The 19,635-nt window shown below is 36.4% G+C and overlaps 1 protein-coding gene across 2 annotated transcripts in view; it reads left to right on the plus strand.

The window, feature by feature from the left end:
* The window catches only part of SEMA3C (semaphorin 3C), a 213,517-nt gene that overhangs the window by 28,227 nt on the left and 165,655 nt on the right, over positions 1-19,635 (plus strand). The window lies entirely within an intron of this gene.

Consider the following 19,635-nt stretch of genomic DNA (forward strand, 5'->3'; position numbering starts at 1 on the left):
AGGTCTGGCTCAGTCTCTGTGTGGTCTCTGGGTCCTGGTGGACACAAGGTTTTGTCTGAGTGTCTTCTGAGCATCTCTGGCAGATATGGGGTTTGATTATAAATGTAATTTTGTCCTTGCTACAATTTTGTTGGGTCTTCTCCTTTGCTCTTGGATGTCACATATCTTTTTTTGGTGGGATTCAACATATTCCTGTCAATGGGTGTTCAGCAGCGAGTAGCAATTTTGGAGTCCTCACAGGAAAACATTAGTTCACATCCTTTTACTCTGCCATCATGTACATACTTTTCATATTGTTTAAGGAAAACAATAGAATGGGAAAGACTAGGGATGTTTCAAGAAAATTAGAGATACCATGGGAACATTTCATGCAAAGATGGGCACAAGAAAGGATAGAAATGGTATTGACCTGACAGAAGCAAAGAATGTTAAGAACAGGTGTGAAGAATACACAGAACTATACCAAAAAGAAGAACTATACAAAAAAGATCTTAATGACCCAGATAAGCACAATGGTGTGATCACTCACCTGGAGCCAGACATCCTGGAATGTGAAGTCAAGTGGGCCTCAAGAAGCATCACTATGAACAAAACTAGTGGAAGTGATGGAATTCCAGTTGAGCTATTTCAAATCCTGAAAGATGATGCTGTGAAAGTACAGCACTCAATATGCCAGATATTTGGAAAATTCAGCAGTGGCCACAGGACTTGAAATGGTCAGTTTTCATTTCAATCCCAAAGGAAGGCAATGCCAAAGAATGCTCATACTATCACACAATTGAACTCATCTCACAGGCTAGCAAACTAATGTTCAAAATTCTCCAAGCCAGACTTCAACAGTACGTGAACTGAGAAGTTCCAGATGCCCAAGCTGGATTTAGAAAATACAACAGAACCAGAGATCGAATTGTGAACATGTTTTGGATCATGGAAAAAGCAAGGGAATTTCAGAAAAGCATCTACTTCTGCTTTATTGACTAGGCAAAGCCTTTGACTGTGTGGATCACAATAAGCTGTGAAAGATCCTTAAACAGATGGGAATATCAGACCACCTTACCAGCCTCCTGAGAAATCTGTATGCAGGTCAAGAAGGAACATTTAGAACTGGACATGGAACAATAGATTCGTTCCAGATGGGAAAAGGAGTTTTCAAGGCTGTATATACAAGGCTGTATATTGTCACCCTGCTTATTTAACTTATATGAAGAGTACATCCTGTGAAATTCCAGGCTGGATGATGCACAAACTGGAATCAAGATTACCGGGAGAAATATCAGTAACCTCAGATATGCAGATGACACCACCCTAATGGAAGAAAGCAAAGAGGAACTAAAGAGCCTCCTGATGAAAGTGAAAGAGGAGAGTGAAAAAGTTGGCTTAAAACTCAACATTCAGAAAACAAAGATCATGGCATCCGGTCCCATCACTTTGTGGCAAATAGATGGGGAAACAATGGAAACAGTAAGAGACTTTATTTTTGCAGGCTCCAGAAGTACTGCAGATGGTGACAGCAGCCATGAAATTAAAAGACACTGGTTCCTTGGAAGAAAAGCTGTGACAAACCTAGACAGCATATTAAAAAGCAAAGCTATGGTTTTTAAGAATCCCTTGGACTTCAAGGAGATCAAACCAGTCAATCCTAAAGGAAATCAGGAATATTCAGGACTGAATATTCATTGGAAGGACTAATGCTGAAGCTGAAACTCCAATACTTTGGCCACCTGATGCAAAAAACTGACTCATTAGAAAAGACTCTGATGCTGGGAAAGATTGAAGGCAAGAAGAGAAGGGGATGACAGAGGATGAGATGGCTTGATGGCATCACTGACTCAATAAACATGAGTTTGAGCAGGCTCCAGGGGTTGGTGATGGACACCTGAAGCCTAGCATGCTGTTGTCCATGATGTCGCAAAGGGTTAGACACAACTGAGTGATGAACTGAACAGTGAGCTGCAAGAGTGATATGATTTTGGATCACAACAAACTGTACAAAATTCTTCAAGAGATAGAGATATCAGCCCACCTTACCTGCCTCCTGAGAAACCTGTATGCAGGTCAAGAAGCAACAGTTAAAACTGGACATGGAACAATGGACTGGTTCAAAATTGAGAAAGGAGTACATCAAGGCTGTATATTGTCACTCTGCTTATTTAACTTATATGCAGAGTACATCATATGAAACGCTAAGCTGGATGAAGCACAAGCCGGAATCAAGATTACCAGGAGAAATATCAATAACCTCAGATACACAGATGACACAACCCTTATGGCAGAAAGCAAAGAGGAACTTAAGAGCCTCTTGATGAAGGTGAAAGAGGAGAGTGAAAAAATTGGCTTAAAACTCAACATTCAAAAATTAAGATCATGGCATCTGGTCCCATCACTTCATGGCAAATAATGGGGAAACAATGGAAACAGTGAGGGACTTTATTTTCTTGGGCTCCAAAATCACTGCAGATGGTGACTGCAGCCATGAAATTAAAAGACACTTGCTCCTTGGAAGAAAAGCTATGACAAACCTAAACAGTGTATTAAAAGGCAGAGACATCACTTTGTCAACAAAGGTACGTGTAGTGAAGCTGTGGTTTTTCCAGTAATCATGTACGGATATGAGATTTGGACTATAAAGAAGGCTGAATGCCGAAGAATTGGTGCTTTTGAATTGTGGACTGGGAGAAGACTCTTGAGAGTCCCTTTGACAGCAAGGAGATCAAACCAGTCAATCCTAAAGGATATCAACTCTGAATATTCATTGGAAGGACTGATGCTGAAGCAGAAACTTCAATATTTTGGCCACCTGATGTAAAGAGTTGACTCATTGGGAAAGACCCTAATGCTGGGTAAGATTGCAGGCAGAAGGAGAAGGGGGTGACAGAGAATGAGATGGCTGGATGGCATCATCAACTCAATAGACATGAGTTTGAGCAAACTCCAGGAGATAGTGAAGGACAGGGAAGCCTTTGGTGCTGCAGTCCATGGGATCGCAAAGAGTCAGACACAACTGAATGACTCAACAACAGTTATTTTGCTAAATATTACCAGACAAAATAACACTTCCTGGAGCGTATGTATCTTAATGTGTACATAAATTTTTGTTTTATTATTATTAAGTATTATGACGTCTTTATCTTTGTTTCTATTCATATACGTGGAGCTCAGTGTTACTCATCTTTAACAAAAATTATTTCACATTTAGCATTTGGGTTTATATATTTTTCCTTTTTTAATCTTGGAGATTATCTAGAAAAAGTAAATCTTTTGGAAATGGTCAACATAAACTGTATCTAAATGCTCCCTTGTTATTCTTTATGACAGTTGGCAGGAGTTTTAGCAAGGCATGTTAAGCTGTACAAAGAAAAATAATACAATTTCTGAGTTCATGAAGAGTTTAGAAACTTTCATTATGTATTCATTCAAACATAATTTATGTACTGTCTGATTGTACTATCAATAAGTAAAGGTACTGCATAGCAAACTAAAAAAATCTTAATTTAAAAATTCATAGTCAAAGTTTCACATAGGTTTAATCTTTAAACTGTAAATGCAGCCATCTTGTTCTCTCAGCCTGAATTTCCATTCAACTCTTTGTTTTCCTCACTATCAAATCTTACAATCAATTAATTAGCTTCACACTGTTTTCCAGCATTTTTCCTTAGCTAGTTATCTTTCTTCTCTTTGAGTTTCCTGATTCTCATTCCTCCCTTCTTTACCTCTGAGCACTCTTTTCTATCTGTGTGCTCTGTCATGTGCTCGCCTGCTCATTTTCATGTACTCTTCAGTTTTCTTCTCTGGTGTTCTTGCAGGGAGACTGAAATTGACCTAGACATGCAGCTAAGTCTGAAGACTGTGGTTTAAAACTTACCTAAGTAACCATTTTACCACTAAATCTTCTACAGCCCCCAATCCCCCCAAAAGGAGGACCTTCCTTCCCTCTGGGTATCTCCTTATTCCTCAAAGAACAAAAGAAAAAAATGTTGACTTTTAATGAATTTTTTGTTTTTTATGTTTTGGTGAAAATTCATAAGTTTAATATTGCCATTCAGTGCCCTACATCCCCATACACTGTTGCACAAGCCAGGAATCAAAAATGAATAGTTCATCTACCTCTAATTCATTTTAGATCTTTATTTTTTTAAGGGAAATTTCCCTTCTAGTAGGTATTAAAAATAAAGATCTAAAATGAATTGTGCAAGAGTAAATAAGTTGGCTTAAAATTCAACATTCAGAAAACTAAGATCATGGCATCTGGTCCCATCACTTTATGGCAAATAGATGGGGAAACAATGGAAACAGTAAGAGACTTTATTTTTTGGAGCTCCAAAATCACTGCAGATGGTGACTGCAGCCATGAAATTAAAAGACACTTGCTCCTTGGTAGAAAAGCTATGATCAACTTAGAGAGCATATTAGAAAGCAGAGACATTACTTTGATGATAAAGGTCCATCTAATCAAAGCTATGGTTTTTGCAGTAGTCATGTATGGATATGAGAGTTGGACTATAAAGAAAGCTGAGCACTGAAGAATTGATGCTTTTGAACTGTGATGTTGGAGAAGACTCTTGAGAGACCCTTGGACTTCAAGGAGATCCAACCAGTCCATCCTAAGGGAGATCAGTCCTGAATATTCATTGGAAGGGCTAATGCTGAAGCTGAAACTCCTATACTTTGGCCACCTAATGTGAAGAATTGACTCCGTTGAAAAGACCTTGATGCTGGGAAATATTGAAGGCAGGAGGAGAAGGGGACAACAGAGGATGAGATGGTTAGATGGCATCACAAACTCAATGGACATGAGTTTGAGCAAGCTCCAGGAGTTGGTGATGGACAGGGAAGTCTGGCGTGCTGCAGTCCATGAGGTTGCAAAGAGTTGGACAAGACTGAGCAACTGAACTGAAAAGGGAAATTAGAAAGCAAAAGGAAGAGAATTACCTATTTTCAGAACATATAGGCCAGTGGATTAGTTGGGCCATGCAAGCTGCTGGATGGTTGTATAGCCCCATGCTGCCATATGGGGTCTGTGTGACTCTGTGTCTCTCTCACCCCCATCTCTCCCCAAAGGCCATGTTCTCCTCAAGCCTTGCTGCCTTACCACAGAGTCTTATCACATCTCCATTTTTGAGAGGTTAATCCAGGAAGAAGCCTAAAAGAAAATAAAAGTTGGCGTAAAAGGAAAAGAAGCCAGGATGCAGGCTAGCTGTGTTGCAAGATGACAATACTAGAGTGGACAACACAGAAGTGATGGCACTTCTAAAGGAACAACTAACGACTAGGGTTGATAGAGGATCATAAGAGATCCATTCAACTGTTAGAGCTACTAGTGTGCTACAGATTGGGCTGATCCAGGTGGCTGTAAGATGACTTTTTATTTTTCCCTTTCTAGCTTTCCTATATATTTTTCTATTTAGATCCTTGTACAAAAGGTAAACTGAGATACACCTGTTTTTGACATTAGGTATATGACTATGTGTGTGTTTAGCCACTCGGTTGTGTCTGACTCTTTGCGACTCTGGACAGTAGCCTGCCAGACTCCTTTACCCTCTGAGCCACCGGGACTTAGCAACTGAACAACACAACAGGCTTTATTTATATAATAGTATCATATGCCTAAAGATCAGTTAATTTAAGAGTGAATTGTATAAAAAAACTTTTTAAATGACAGCAATTGAAATAATTGATTTTTGTAGGATAAACTTTGCTTTAGATAGCCCTAGATTGAATCATCCTTCGTCTTTCCAGTTTACAGAAATATTTTAGAATATCCAGTAAGATAACTGGATATTTAACAGGAGACTTTTTTAGGCATTCTGCTCTGTGTTTTTTAGTGTCCCTCATTTTTATAGATCTAGGTAATTAAAAGATTGCATGTATTGCTAGACTCCTTTTTGTTTGAACTTAATCTCTACAATTTTCTAATCATTCTTTGCTAATGGATAGCTTTATGAGCATGTTAGAAATTTGGATTTGTTTTATTTATCAGTGATGAGAATTTCTGTATATTTTTATTTAACACCTTTATGAAAGTTTGCCACTTTTTGAGCAAAGAGATACATTTTTAAAATTAAAAGATTGCTGTATCTGAACACTGGATGCAGGGAACACTGCCCTGCTTTGTCAGTTTACATAGGGAAAACTAATGAGGCTATAAAGAAATACTATCTGTTTTATTAGAACTTTTTTACTAGTGAAACAGCTGGAAAAACAGAGTTAGTCGGCTGGCTTCCATTTTCCATTGCTTTCTGCCCTTTAAATTCAGGTTTCCTCTTGTTCATGACCACATGCTCACCACACACAGACTCCTTAGTTTGTTACTTTAAGCCAACGGAGATTAAGCACCATTAGTAAAGACTAGTTTAGGAAAGGTTTTAACTAAAATAAATGGCACTTTCAAAGAGAATCTTGATTTATGGAGTTTGTGTGTGTGTGTGTGTGTCTGGGTAAATCAGTAAGGAAAAAATCAGATCTTAGTGGTTGGGTTGAGTGCCATTAGTCATTGAGACGTGTTTTCTGTTGCAGTCTTATTTGTAGTAAAAATGTACAGTTTAATTGTAGTAAAAATGCAGCTTTGCACAGCGGCAGTATTGTAGCCAATGACATTTATCTGAGGCAAGACTATTGCTAATTGAAATTAACTGTAGTGAAAATGCTTAGTAGCAGCCTAGTGACCAGAAAGAATATGTATCACTTTACTATATTTAGAATCAGAATTTTATTGCTGAAAGGGAAATTAGATATCACTTAATCTGGCCTTTTATATTATAACTGAGACTAATAAAAGAGATTAGATGTCTTGGTTAGTAGGCAGAATAAGTAGAGTTTGGGTATACTTGTTAATTGCAGATAGCATTCCCACATCATCATCACTCTCTTTTCTACCTATCCTCTAAAGGAGTATATGGAGAAATTGGAAATTCAGTGTGAAGGAGGATGAGAGAAGATAAGAGTGGAGCCAGTCAGGCTTTAAAAATACATAATTGTGAAAGGTAAACTGACACCAATTAACTAGGAACTTTTGGACTAAAAACAAATGAAAATTATTTGATTTAAAAAAAATACCTATTATTTGCAATTAGATCTCAAGAAAGATGAAATTAAAGCATTTATAGTCATCTGCCTCCAAAAATCCATTAAGTGCTAATTAGCTGGTATCTGAGAAGGTCCAAATCTCTCTACATTGGAAACTTGCTCTTTAGTGAAATATATGACTTAAAAAAACACACACACAAAACATCTGTTGGTAGAAACATACATCCATGATCTCTACCTTTCTGAAAAATTCACATATTTATTGTAGGGGAAAAGAATCAGAAAAAAACAAGTCGTGTAAGTTTAATTCTAACAAACATACTACTACAATGATAATGTGAAATAACTATAGAGCATATGAAATACAGTTTATAGTCCACTTTATTTGGGAGACACAAAGAATTTATCTTTATTTTACATGTATCTAAATTTAATTCACTATGCTTTTTAAAATATTCTTTACCAATAGATGTCAACACATTAAATTAGAAAAATCAATATATTCTAATACACTCTGTTATGCAACTGCCACAAGAAAATTGTAATTCACAACATTCAGAAACCAGTCTGAAGTATTTGTACTGTCTACCAATGGAAAAATTATCCCATTGTTGTACTATAAATTGCATATTTATTTCATAACAGTGGCAAAAATGGGTTATCAAGGTAGGATTAGTTTTCTCAGCATTCATGTGTGACAAAGGCTAAAACTCAAATGAATCATAGCAGTAGTATTCAAAGAACAGAAATGTCTTCAGTTACCTTTCAGTCATGGTACAGCATTAAAAGTCTTCTAACTTTTAAGGATTTGTTTACATTAAAAGTGCTTGGCTGTTTCATAATGACTAACTGGCAATTTAAGTTAATTTTTTGATAGAGTGGTCTTTCTTTAGTTTTTAGGAATTAGCAGATATATTCTGGAAATTATGTTAATATAATTACCTAAATTATTCATGACATCTCAGAACAAGAGACTACATCAATACAGGATGAAAACTAACACAGTTCATAATGGTACATATGAATCTGACATGTCCCTTAGCCTTTCAATATATTTTCTAATTTAAAATATTCTGATTGAGAACCTACCACATTTAAGGCATTATCTCCACTTTTGTGTAGAATATCAGTAAATGACTGATTCCTTGCTTTCCAGGAATTCACAATCCTATTAAGAAGTTGAAGAGAATAATAACTATAGGGCAGATGACATTGTTTATGATTAGTGTTGGAGGCTAAAGAGATAAGGAAAAAAAAGAAAGTGGGGATATAAAATCTGATCTTTACCTGAAGCCTGAAGAAACAATACAGTTTAAGAATATATAGCCAAGAAAGATGGTAGAGAGTGCATCTGATAGACAGTGGTATAGAAATCAGTTTCTCAACTCAATCTGTTTGAGTCTAAGACATCATGTGATGAATTTGAACAATGTTGACTATAGGGATTAGGATGAAATGGGACTGGAGAAACTAACCTGGCTAATATGTGGTCCTAATGATGAGGCTGGTTGCCATAGCAAGGCAGTTGTGTGGAATTCAAGGTACAACAAAAGGAGAATGAAGGACTAGGCAGGAAATCAATGTAAATTGAACTAGTGAAAGGGATTATTATGATTTTTAAAAAGTAAAACCTCTCGATATCACATTTTCTGCCTCTTCCTCATTAATTATCTAATGAAAGAGTTTAGGTACAAAAGATTTCATAAGGTTTAGTACAACTTCAGACTATCCAATGCAGCACCATTCCTAGCTTCCATCCTTTTCTGGAGAATGGTAGAATAATCAATAGTCAATGTCAAAATACTCCTTCAGAATAAAATTACAAGAAATATAATATTTTTCTTGTTAGAACAATAAAAAGTGGAGAAAAAGATGATAGATAATATAGCCACACATTCCAAACTTTAACAGTGGAGGTAGTTATTCAGAGTAGGAGTTTTGTTGGGAACCTGAGCAGATAAAGAGCAAAGTACTTAATGCCTGAATCATTAGAAATGCCTGTTTTAAAAAATGCATGTTAGCTAGCATGTCTTTCAATAGTCTATATTTATGAAAAATGATTTAGTGGCTAATACTCCTCAACTCAAAAAAGATCACTGTCCCTATAGTATCTATTAGGTGTAGGATATTATCTTGCTCTTTTTTCCCTTCTGTTTCAAAGTGTTTTAGTGTATCATTTTCCTATCATGTCTAGGACCTACTTCTATCTCCCTTTTACAGTGTACACACTGAACTTAATCACAGTTAGGTCTATAATAAGCATTGAATTGTATGGAAAGAAGAAAACATCATGACTGTCTGAAATATTGTGCATATACCCCCAAGGAAAGAATCCATGTAAGTGAAGGATATAAATTATTTTGGTATTATAATGATTAAAAAAGACCCACATTAACTGGTAAAATTAAAACTGATTTATAAATACAATTCAATAATCTGTCCTGTCTCCTATAAAAACACTGATATGTAATCAACTTTAACTATGAAATATCATAGAGAACTGCAAGATGAATTAAATGTCAAAGTGGTATTAGTGAATTTGTACAGCGATAGTTTATTGTCTCCTGTAAATATATTACCTACACAAGCCAGTTATTTTATATGTGAGTCTAAAGTAGTACCATTATGCTGAGTGTTTATATGTTTAAATGAAACAGCCTACTTTGGGTTCCCTGCTGGCTCAAATGGTAAAGAATCTGTCCGCAATGCATGAGACCCAGTTCAATCCCAGGGTCAGGAAGATCCCTGGAGAAGGGAATGGCTACCCACTCCGGTATTCTTGCCAGGAGAATTCCATGGACAGAGGAGCCTGGTGGGCTGCAGTCCATAGGCTCACAAAGAGACAGAGACAACTGAGTAACTAACACTTTCACTTTGATTACCAATAGAAAAATAAATGGAGGAATATATGTACTTTAAAAATATGAACTGTTTCAGACTTTTGATAATGTTGTTATCCTAACCATATGTTACTTTTAGAAAGACCAGAGAAAAAATGTTTTCATAGTTGATCACTGTTGCTTGAATTCCACAACTACAATTTCTAATGCTTTTTACATTCAAGAGTAAATGTAATAGTAATATCATTTACTAGTTAACATGGGGGAAATATTCTTCATATAGGGAAAGTGTAATAGTTCAATTATCTGGAGAATGTTTTTTATATAAGAAGGCAAAATTACTAGTCTTTGTCACTTTGTAATTTCTAGTTTGATTTGGAGTATTATATTTAGCAGAAAAGTTAGGACATTTTTTTTCCCAGAACTTAAGAAAATAGTTTGCATAATTTTGTTTGTTCTTTAAGGAAATTTGGCACTTCCTTCTTTGAATATAGTTTTATCAATTTATCTTACTCATGAATTTTATTTAAAACAAGGGGAAAAGCATGAAAAGGAAGCATATTTATGCCTTCTTGTTTTCTTTGCTTTTTTGGTTCTCTTTTCCTCATTCCCATTCCGTTCTTTGTATCCCAAATTATTTGAAGATTTCATGTGTGTAATGTGATGGATGAAGTCCATGAAGATAAGCTGGTCCTATAGGCTATTACTTGGAGAAGGCAATGGCAAGCCACTCCAGTACTCTTGCCTGGAAAATCCCATGGACGGAGGAGCCTGGTAGGCTGCAGTCCATGGGGTCGGTACGAGTCAGACGCGACTGAGCAACTTCACTTTCACTTTTCACTTTCACGCAATGGAGAAGGAAATGGCAACCCACTCCAGTGTTCTTGCCTGGAGAATCCCAGGGACAGGGGAGCCTGGTGGGCTGCTGTCTATGGGGTCGCACAGAGTCAGACACGACTGACGCAACTTAGCAGCAGCAGCAGCAGCATAGGCTATTACTGTTGCAGAAGTAGTTGAGATATAATGAGGAGGAGGAAAAGTGGGGAGATTCATTATTCAACAGGTTGTGCATGGTGAAGAGGGACAATTATCAGGAGTTTGGACTCAAAAGGGATACAGAAAAAATATGGCAGAGGGTTTCAATGATTGATGAGACCCCCTCCTATCTCACTCATAGACTATTTGTAAATTTGCTAAGCATCACAGATGCTGAATGTGTCCAAAATTTCAGTGAAAGCCAACAAAAAGTTGAAATTCCCAAGCCCTATTTTACACAGTGTAGATGCATGCTGATTGTTCTGAACCAAAGGGTGAAAGAGAAAAAAACACAAGAGAATTTGCTGTAAAATTCCTAGGAGATTTATAACTGTAACAACCCCGGAAACATGGGGTCTGAAGCAAGATTCACCACATCTTGTAAGTGCAGAGAAGCCTCAGGTAATATATAGATTGCATGTTTATATACCTCCCAAAGAAACATTGACATCCAGTACTACAATGATCATAAAATAACAGCATTGCACCTAAATAATGCATACATTTGCTGCATTAGGCATTTGGCTGTAGCTTTGGATTTTGGAGAAAGTAATAATATGCTAGTAATATCATATGGCCTTTGATAGTATTTGTCTAAAGCCTTGCCAGAATCTATAATTTCTCTATGGAGACGTTTCTCTGATACTGAGCTTTTGGTTCTTTGATGTTTTTGGAACTCCATGAATTTTGTAGTGTGCCAGACTAGCTGGTGAAGGTTCACTTACTACTGAACATGTATATTTCAGCCTTCAAACCAACAGATTAAAAAAGTAGAAAGTATATATAATAAAATAACTCAGCCAAACCTCAAATGAAGAGCAACTTTAGTCATTTTTGAGTCTTTAGATTTAGTTGTTTAAAAGTGGTTTCCAAAGTTTATTTTACCAAGTGCCCTTTCAAGATTTTAAGTTTTCTGAACTTACTTTCATTTCTTTATATACTCTTAAACTTAACATTAATTTTTATTGAGCTTTATGGTTTATATAGAAAAGGGTGCTACAAGTAAAGGGAAAGATATCTTTGTAACTTTGAAAGACCCTTCCTTAAGAAAGCATTTGCCCCTATCAACCAAGGAGGAGATAAAAATTCTAAAAAAAGCTTTCTTTTTTTCTTTGCCTTGCTTGAGACATTGTAAAATTTTATCCAAAAGTGATAGCAACGGATACTAAAAATGTATCTATTGAAAATGGAATAGATTAAATTGAACAAGTGCCCAGATTGTCAAAGACAACAGACATATTAACCACAATGTAAATGCCTTCAATATGCCAAACTTCTAAAAACAAATAGTTTCCCCTAACACACACCTAATCTGATTCATTTCTGCACATTTTAATTACTTTTCCCAATTATGAGGACAATAGAAAAATGTCCTTTTTGAAAAATGAAGAATATGCCTTCTAATTTTACATAAAGTTGCCAAAGTTATGATTTGAATGATTGTTCACCCACTCTCAACTCCACACGGTTGTCTTCACTGAATTAGTTATTTATGATTGTGCTATTTAAAATTGTCATAAATGAAAAAATATTTGTATCATTGGGCATTATTTAGGAGGGTGCTGCAGATAAATCATTTTTTCTTTTTACAATATATTAATAGAATGTGTCCTCATTTTTGTCATCATATTTATGCTTAAGATAAATATAACTCAGCCTTTAAAACACTGAGCTCTATTTGGAAATGTATATAATTATTTTGATTTGATTATTTTATTTTATCTAAAATCATATGGAAAAAGTGGCAGACTTTATTTTTTTGGCCTCCAAAATCAATGCAGATGGTGACTGCAGCCATGAAATAAAAACACGCTTACTCCTTAGAAGAAAAGTTATGGCCAACTTAGACAGCATATTCAAAAGCAGAGATGTTACTTTGCCAACAAAGGTCCGTCTAGTCAAGGCTGTGGTTTTTCCAGTAGTCATGTATGAATGTGAGAGTTGGACCATAAAGAGCTGAGCACTGAAGAATTGATGCTTTTGAACTGTGGTGTTGGAGAAGACCCTTGAGAGTCCTTAGAACTGCAAGGAGATCCAACCAGTCCATCCTAAAGGAGATCAGTCCTGGGCGTTCACTGGAAGGACTGATGTTAAAGCTGAAACTCCAATACTTTGGCCACCTGATGCAAAGAACTGACTCATTGGAAAAGACTCTGATGCTGGGATAGATTGAAGGCAGGAGGAGAAGGGGATGACAGAGGATAAGATGGTTGGGTGGCATCAACGACTCAATGGACATGAGTTTGGGTAGACTCCAGGAGTTGGTGAGGGACAGGGAGGCCTGGTGTACAACAGTCCATAGGATTGGAAAGAGTTGGACACGACTGAGTTACTGAACTGAACTGAATATTTATTATAACTAATAATGCATAATATATTTGTAACCATGGTTCCTTAATAAGGATACATTTTGAAGGTTAGACTAAATTATCAGTTCAAGTCAATATAACAGATGCCAGATCTGTTACAGGAATGTGAGGTAATATAAGAAAGAGGAAATTCATATGTTCTGTACTAAAAGATGGCAAATAGATGGGGAAAGCTTGTCAGACTTTATTTTTCTGGGCTCCAAGATCACTGCATATGGTGATTGCAGCCATGAAATTAAAACACGCTTACTCCTTGGAAGGAAAGTTATGACCAACCTACATAGCATATGAAAAAGCAGAAACATTACTTTGCCAACAAAGGTCCGTCTAGTCAAGGCTATGGTTTTTCCAGTGGTCATCTATGGATGTGAGAGTTGGACTTTGAAGAAAGCTGAGTGCTGAAGAATTGATGTTTTTGAACTATGGTGTTGGAGAAGACTCTTAAGACTCCTTGGACCGCAAGGAGATCCAACCAGTCCATTCTAAAGGAGATCAGTCCTGGGTGTTCTTTGGAAGGACTGATGCTAAAGTTGAAACTCCAATACTTTGGCCACCTCATGCAGAGTTAACTCATTGGAAAAGACCATGATGCTGGGAGAGATTGGGGGCAGGAGGAGAAGGGGACAACAGAGGATGAGACGGCTGGATGGCATCACTGACTAGATGGACATGAGTTTGAGTGAATTCGGGGAGTTGGTGATGGACAGGGAGGCCTGGCGTGCTGTGATTCATGGGGTCGCAAAGAGTCGGATACGACTGAGCAACTCAACTGGAACTGATACTAAAAGAAAATCATGAATAATAATTATTTGCAAATTTATTTATAACACATAAGGTGATTGATTATATGTAACACAGGATATAAAGAATTAAGATATTGAGACCTAATTCTACTTTTAATTTTACTATGTCTTACTCCTTTAAACTTCACAAACTTTTCTTTTCTCATATTGAGATTATAATAATTATAACTACCCTTTTTCAAGCAGGGCTGCTGGGAGATTAAATGGAACATAAAATTCAAAACATAAGTATAATTCAGTTCAGTTACTCAGTCGTGTCCAACTCTTTGCGACCCCATGGACTACAATATGTCAGGCTTCCCTGTCCATCACCAACTCCCAGAGCTTATTCAAACTCATGTCCATTGAGTCGGTGATTCCATCCTACCATCTCATCCTCTGTCGTCCTCTTCATCTCCTGCCTTCAATTGTTCCCAGCATCAGGGTCTTTTCCAATGAGTCAGTTCTTTGCATCAGGTGGCCGAAGTATTGGAGTTTCAACTTCCACGTCAGTCCTTCCAATGAATATTAAGGCTTGATTTCATTTAGGATGATTGATTGGATCTCCTTGAAGTCCAAGGGACTCTCAAAAGTCTTCTCCAACACCACAGTTCAAAAGCATCAATTCTTCGGCACTCAGCTTTCTTTATGGTCCAACTCTAACACCCCACTCCAGTACTCTTGCCTGGAAAATCCCATGGACAGAGGAGCCTGGTAGGGTGCAGTCCATGGGGTCGCTAAGAGACATGACTGAGCGACTTCACTTTCACTTTTCACTTTCATGCATTGGAGAAGGAAATGGCAACCCACTCCAGTGTTCTTGCCTGGAGAATCCCAGGGATGGGAGAGCCTGGTGGGCTACCGTCTCTGGGATCGCACAGAGTCGGACATGACTAAAGTGACTTAGCAATAGCAGTAACATCCTTCCATGACTGCTGGAAAAACAAAAGCTTTGATTAGGTGGACCTTTCTTGACAAAGTAATGTCTCTGCTTTTGAATATGCTGGCTAGGTTGGTCATAACTTTTGTTCCAAGAAACAAGCGTCTTTTAATTTCATAGCTGTAGTCACCATCTGCAGTGATTTTGGAGCCCCAAACAATAAAGTCTCTCACTGTTTCCATTGTTTCCCATCTATTTCCCATGAAGTGATGGGACCAGATGCCATGATCTTAGTTTTCTAAATGTTGAGTTTTAGGGCAACTTTTTCACTCTCCTCTCTCACTTTCATCAAAAGGCTCTTTAGTTCTTCTTCACTTTCTTCCATAAGGGTGGTGTCATCTGCATATCTGAGGTTATGGCTATTTTTCCTGGCAATCTTGATTCCAGCTTCTGCTTCATCCACTCCAGCATTTCTCATGATGTACTCTGCATATAAGTTAAATAAGCAGGGTTACAATATACAGCCTTGACGTACTCCTTTCCCAATTTGCAACCATTGTGTTGTTCCATGTCCAGTTCTAACTGTTGCTTCCTGATCTGCGTACAGGTTTCTCAGGAGGCAGGTTAAGACAGTCTGGTATTCCCATCTTTTTAAGAATTTTGCACAGTTTGTTGTGATCCTCACAGTCTAAGGCTTTGGCATAGTCAATAAAGCAGAAGTAGATGTTTTCTTGGAACTCTCACACTTTTTGATGATCCATGGGTGTTGGCAATTTGATCTCTGGTTCCTCTGCCTTTTCTAAATCCAGCTTGAACATCTGGAAGTTCACAGTTCACATACTGTTGAAGCCTGGCTTGGAGTTTTGAGCATTACTTTCCTAGCGTATGAGATGAGTGTAATGTATGGTAGTTTGAGCATTGTTTGGCTTTGCCTTTCTTTGGGATTGGAATGAAAACTGACCTTTTCCATTCCTGTGGCCACTGTTGAGTTTTCCGTATTTGCTGGCATACTGAGTGCAGCACTTTCACAGCATCGTCTTTTAGGATTTGATATAGCTCAATTGGAGGAGGAAATGGCAACCCACTCCAGTGTTCTTGCCTGGAGAATCCCAGGGACGGCAGGGCCTGGTGGGCTGCCGTCTATGGGGTCGCACAGAGTTGGACACGACTGAAGCGACTTAGCAGTAGCAGCAACATAGCTCAATTGAAATTCTATCACCTCCACTAACTTTGTTCATAGTGATGTTTCCTAAGGCCCACTTGACTTCACATTCCAGGATGTCTGGCTGTAGGTGAGTGGTCACACCATCGTGATTATCTGGGTCATGAAGATCTTTTTTGTACAGTTCTTCTGTGTATTCTTGCCACCTCTTCTCAATATCTTCTGCTTCTGTTAGGTCCATACCATTTCTGTCCTTTATTGTGCCCATCTTTGCATGAAATGTTCCCTTGGTATCTCTCATTTTCTTGAAGAGATCTCTCGTCTTTCCCATTCTATTGTTTTCTTCTATTTCTTTGCATTTGTATTTCAAGTATAAGGTCTAATCAAAATATGTTTTCCCCCTAAACTATGAGACAAAATACAGCATACTTTATTTCATTAATTAAACGTAATAAATTTATTTAATATCAATAATTGTCATTATAAATACTTAAAATGTGGTTTCCATCTAAGGATAATCAAAATCAATTTAAGGGTCATTATACTTTTGAGACATGGAACAGAATTAGTGGTGTAGCCAAAAAATCAAACACCTACGAATGGTATCGGACCTTCCTCATTTTTTGGTAATAACAGGGTAAATAAATATTTAGTGTATACCTCCTTCCCTTCAGATGTCTCTTCACTACTTTATTATTATAGTGTGTGTAATGTGTGTAAGGAGTGCATGCTCAGTCGTGTCCCACTCTATGCAACCCCATGGACTATAGCCCACTTGGCTTCTCAGTTCATGGAATTTTCCAGGCAAGAATACTGAAGTAGGTTGTCATTTCCTATTCCAGGGTATCTCCCTGACCCAGGGATTGAACCAACATCCCTTGTGTATCCTGCATTTGCAAGTGGATTCTTTACCATAGGCACCATCTTGGAGGCTACATTAGTGTTACCAACTTACCCTTTATGTCAATATCTCATCAAAGTTCTCAGAGTTCTTTCATTTTATGTTTCCTAGAGGCCACCTAAGCAATCATCCATTAAGTGGTTTAAGGGGAAAATTGCCAGTAAACATCTTTCTAAAATGTTTCGTTCATGTTATAATACATAAATTCATTTATCTTTAAAACCTATAGAAACTTCTTTAGACAAATAGTGTTAGTCTACATTTTTGTCCTCCAAACTACATTCTGTATATAGACTATTTACTATTGATGAACTAAAATTCAATTTATAGGCTTTGGAATATCTAAGATGACATAAAAATCAATATTCATAAAGCTTCTATACTGGATTATGTTAAATGTTTGAATATTTCTGTAGAGAGATGAATATCTTTGGAGTCTTAAGATTATTTTCCACGATAGATATGTAATAGCATGAAATACAATCTCAGTTACTGTTTATATTTTGGATAGGCAGCGCTTTCAAATCTGTGTTATAATTAACTCAGAAGTGTGAAACCTGTAACCAGCATCTCATAACTGGTTTGAAAGATTGAAGATAATAATCTAACCTTTGCCTCAAGGCTACTGTAGTTTTCATTACTGTAATTTGTTAGACATACTACCAGTGCTTTGATTTGGTGATTTGAGTCATCCATTTAATCTTGGTTTAGGGAGTTGAACCATTGTTTTAATCCTTCTGCTTATTATAAATTCAGTATATTTCCTGAAGATAGAACTTTAGTGAGAGGCACTCAAAAACTCAGTTATAAAATGTCAGAGGGTCACTCTTTTCTATTTATTAACATTAGTTCTTCAACCTGTTTATGTTATACCAAATTGAAATAATTGTTTGGGCACCAACTAAAAATTGCTAGGTTAAATCTGTTTAGATATTCAGTACCTCTGTCCATTTAAAACTTTGGTTACTTTAAATAAATATTTTAAATATTTAAATAAATTTAAATAAATATTTCAGGTGAAAATGTAAATTTACTTGATATATTATGCTTTAAATTGTATCTGCTCTATAAAATTACATAGCTCCATTAAAATATAAACCTTTTCATGGGACATTTTAACTTAACTATCTACTAACTGTGAGTATAAACGAAATACTGAGTGAAGGACAATGACAATGCATAGTTTTATTAACATAACCTATTATTGATTTTACACATAGATGTACACATTTAAAAAACCCTAGTGGTCAATGTTGGAATGAGAGAAAAATCCATCAATATTTGTTACCTAGAAATATTCTAATAACTTTCTTATTGCTCTTGTTATAAGGAAATATTGACTTAGTGAAATTTTTAAATACTTATATAAATTCAACTATATTTTCAGCATTAAAAGCAAGGCTGAATTCTGGTGACTTTTTAGCACAAAGCTGGCTCAATAAATTTTAACATATTACATTTAACTAACTCCTAGAATTCTGAATCTTTGCTCACCGAGCAGTTTCTAAAAGTTGTTTGCAATGGGAAAGCCTGAGAATGCAAGTAATCCTTTAAGAAGTTTAATTTCTGACTGTAAGTATTAACACACTCAGCTGAGCCTTATACGTGAACATATCAATACATATTGCATAGACAGTATAAGTTTATTGCACAAATGCCAACTTAGAAATACTTTACCAGCTGTTAGAAATAAATTCACAAAAGTAAAAAAAAATAGACAATATGTGCAATGCTATAATTAATTAATTTGCTGATTGGTATTTACCTTTAGATGGCATCTTCAACAGGACATGCATTCAGTAGTGATTAACTGTCCCTCAATTTGAATTAGTTTGAATGGGTAATGTGAGTATGCTCTGGACTGAGTGGGCTCTTAAAAAAGCACAGCTGCTCTATAATCCTGAAGGGGAACAACTGAAACTAAAAAAAAAAAAAAATCAATATGTCACCAGCAGGTTTGCTGTAATAGATGCTTAGCACAGCAGGTTTGTATAAGCTAATGGCTTATTAGGCATGACAAGACAGTTATATTAAATGACTGCATAGGCAGAATCACTGGGGCAGCAAGACGTGCAACTATATAAATGCAGTATTTTTTTGGCAGAAAGAAATTTTTCGGGCAGAAGTGTGGGTCAGAGTTCATAGGTACGTGTGTTGGAATATAGTACTGCAAACATTTTAAACATAACAAATTTACATGGATGTAACACTCACTTTGAATTTACTCATGCATTTAAAACTCATTATCAAAGAGCTGTTAATTTTTATTTTAAGCGATTATAATTTTTTATGAATTTACCAATGTACCTTTTCTTTTAAAGGCAAAAGTTATTCCTTACACAATTAATCTAAGGATCAAATAGGAGGAAAGGCTATGTTCCAAATGTCTGAAAAAATAAAAAGAAAGTCTATGTATACTTAAGAGATCAGGTAATAATCTGCTTCAGAAACAATATAGAGGGGAAAATCCCAAGTTGTAAAACATTTAACAGGTTAAATTCAATCATAATAATTATCTTCTTTGTCTCATTCTAAAGTGAAATATTATCACCATATTGTAATCTTATGAAAGCTTGCAAATGATTCCATAAAAAGAATGACTTCAATTCAACAGTAAATTATTTTACATATACTTCCTCATGG

This window comes from Bubalus kerabau, chromosome 8 (assembly GCF_029407905.1).
Source record: "Bubalus kerabau isolate K-KA32 ecotype Philippines breed swamp buffalo chromosome 8, PCC_UOA_SB_1v2, whole genome shotgun sequence".
In the NCBI taxonomy this organism is placed as follows: Eukaryota; Metazoa; Chordata; class Mammalia; order Artiodactyla; family Bovidae; genus Bubalus; species Bubalus kerabau.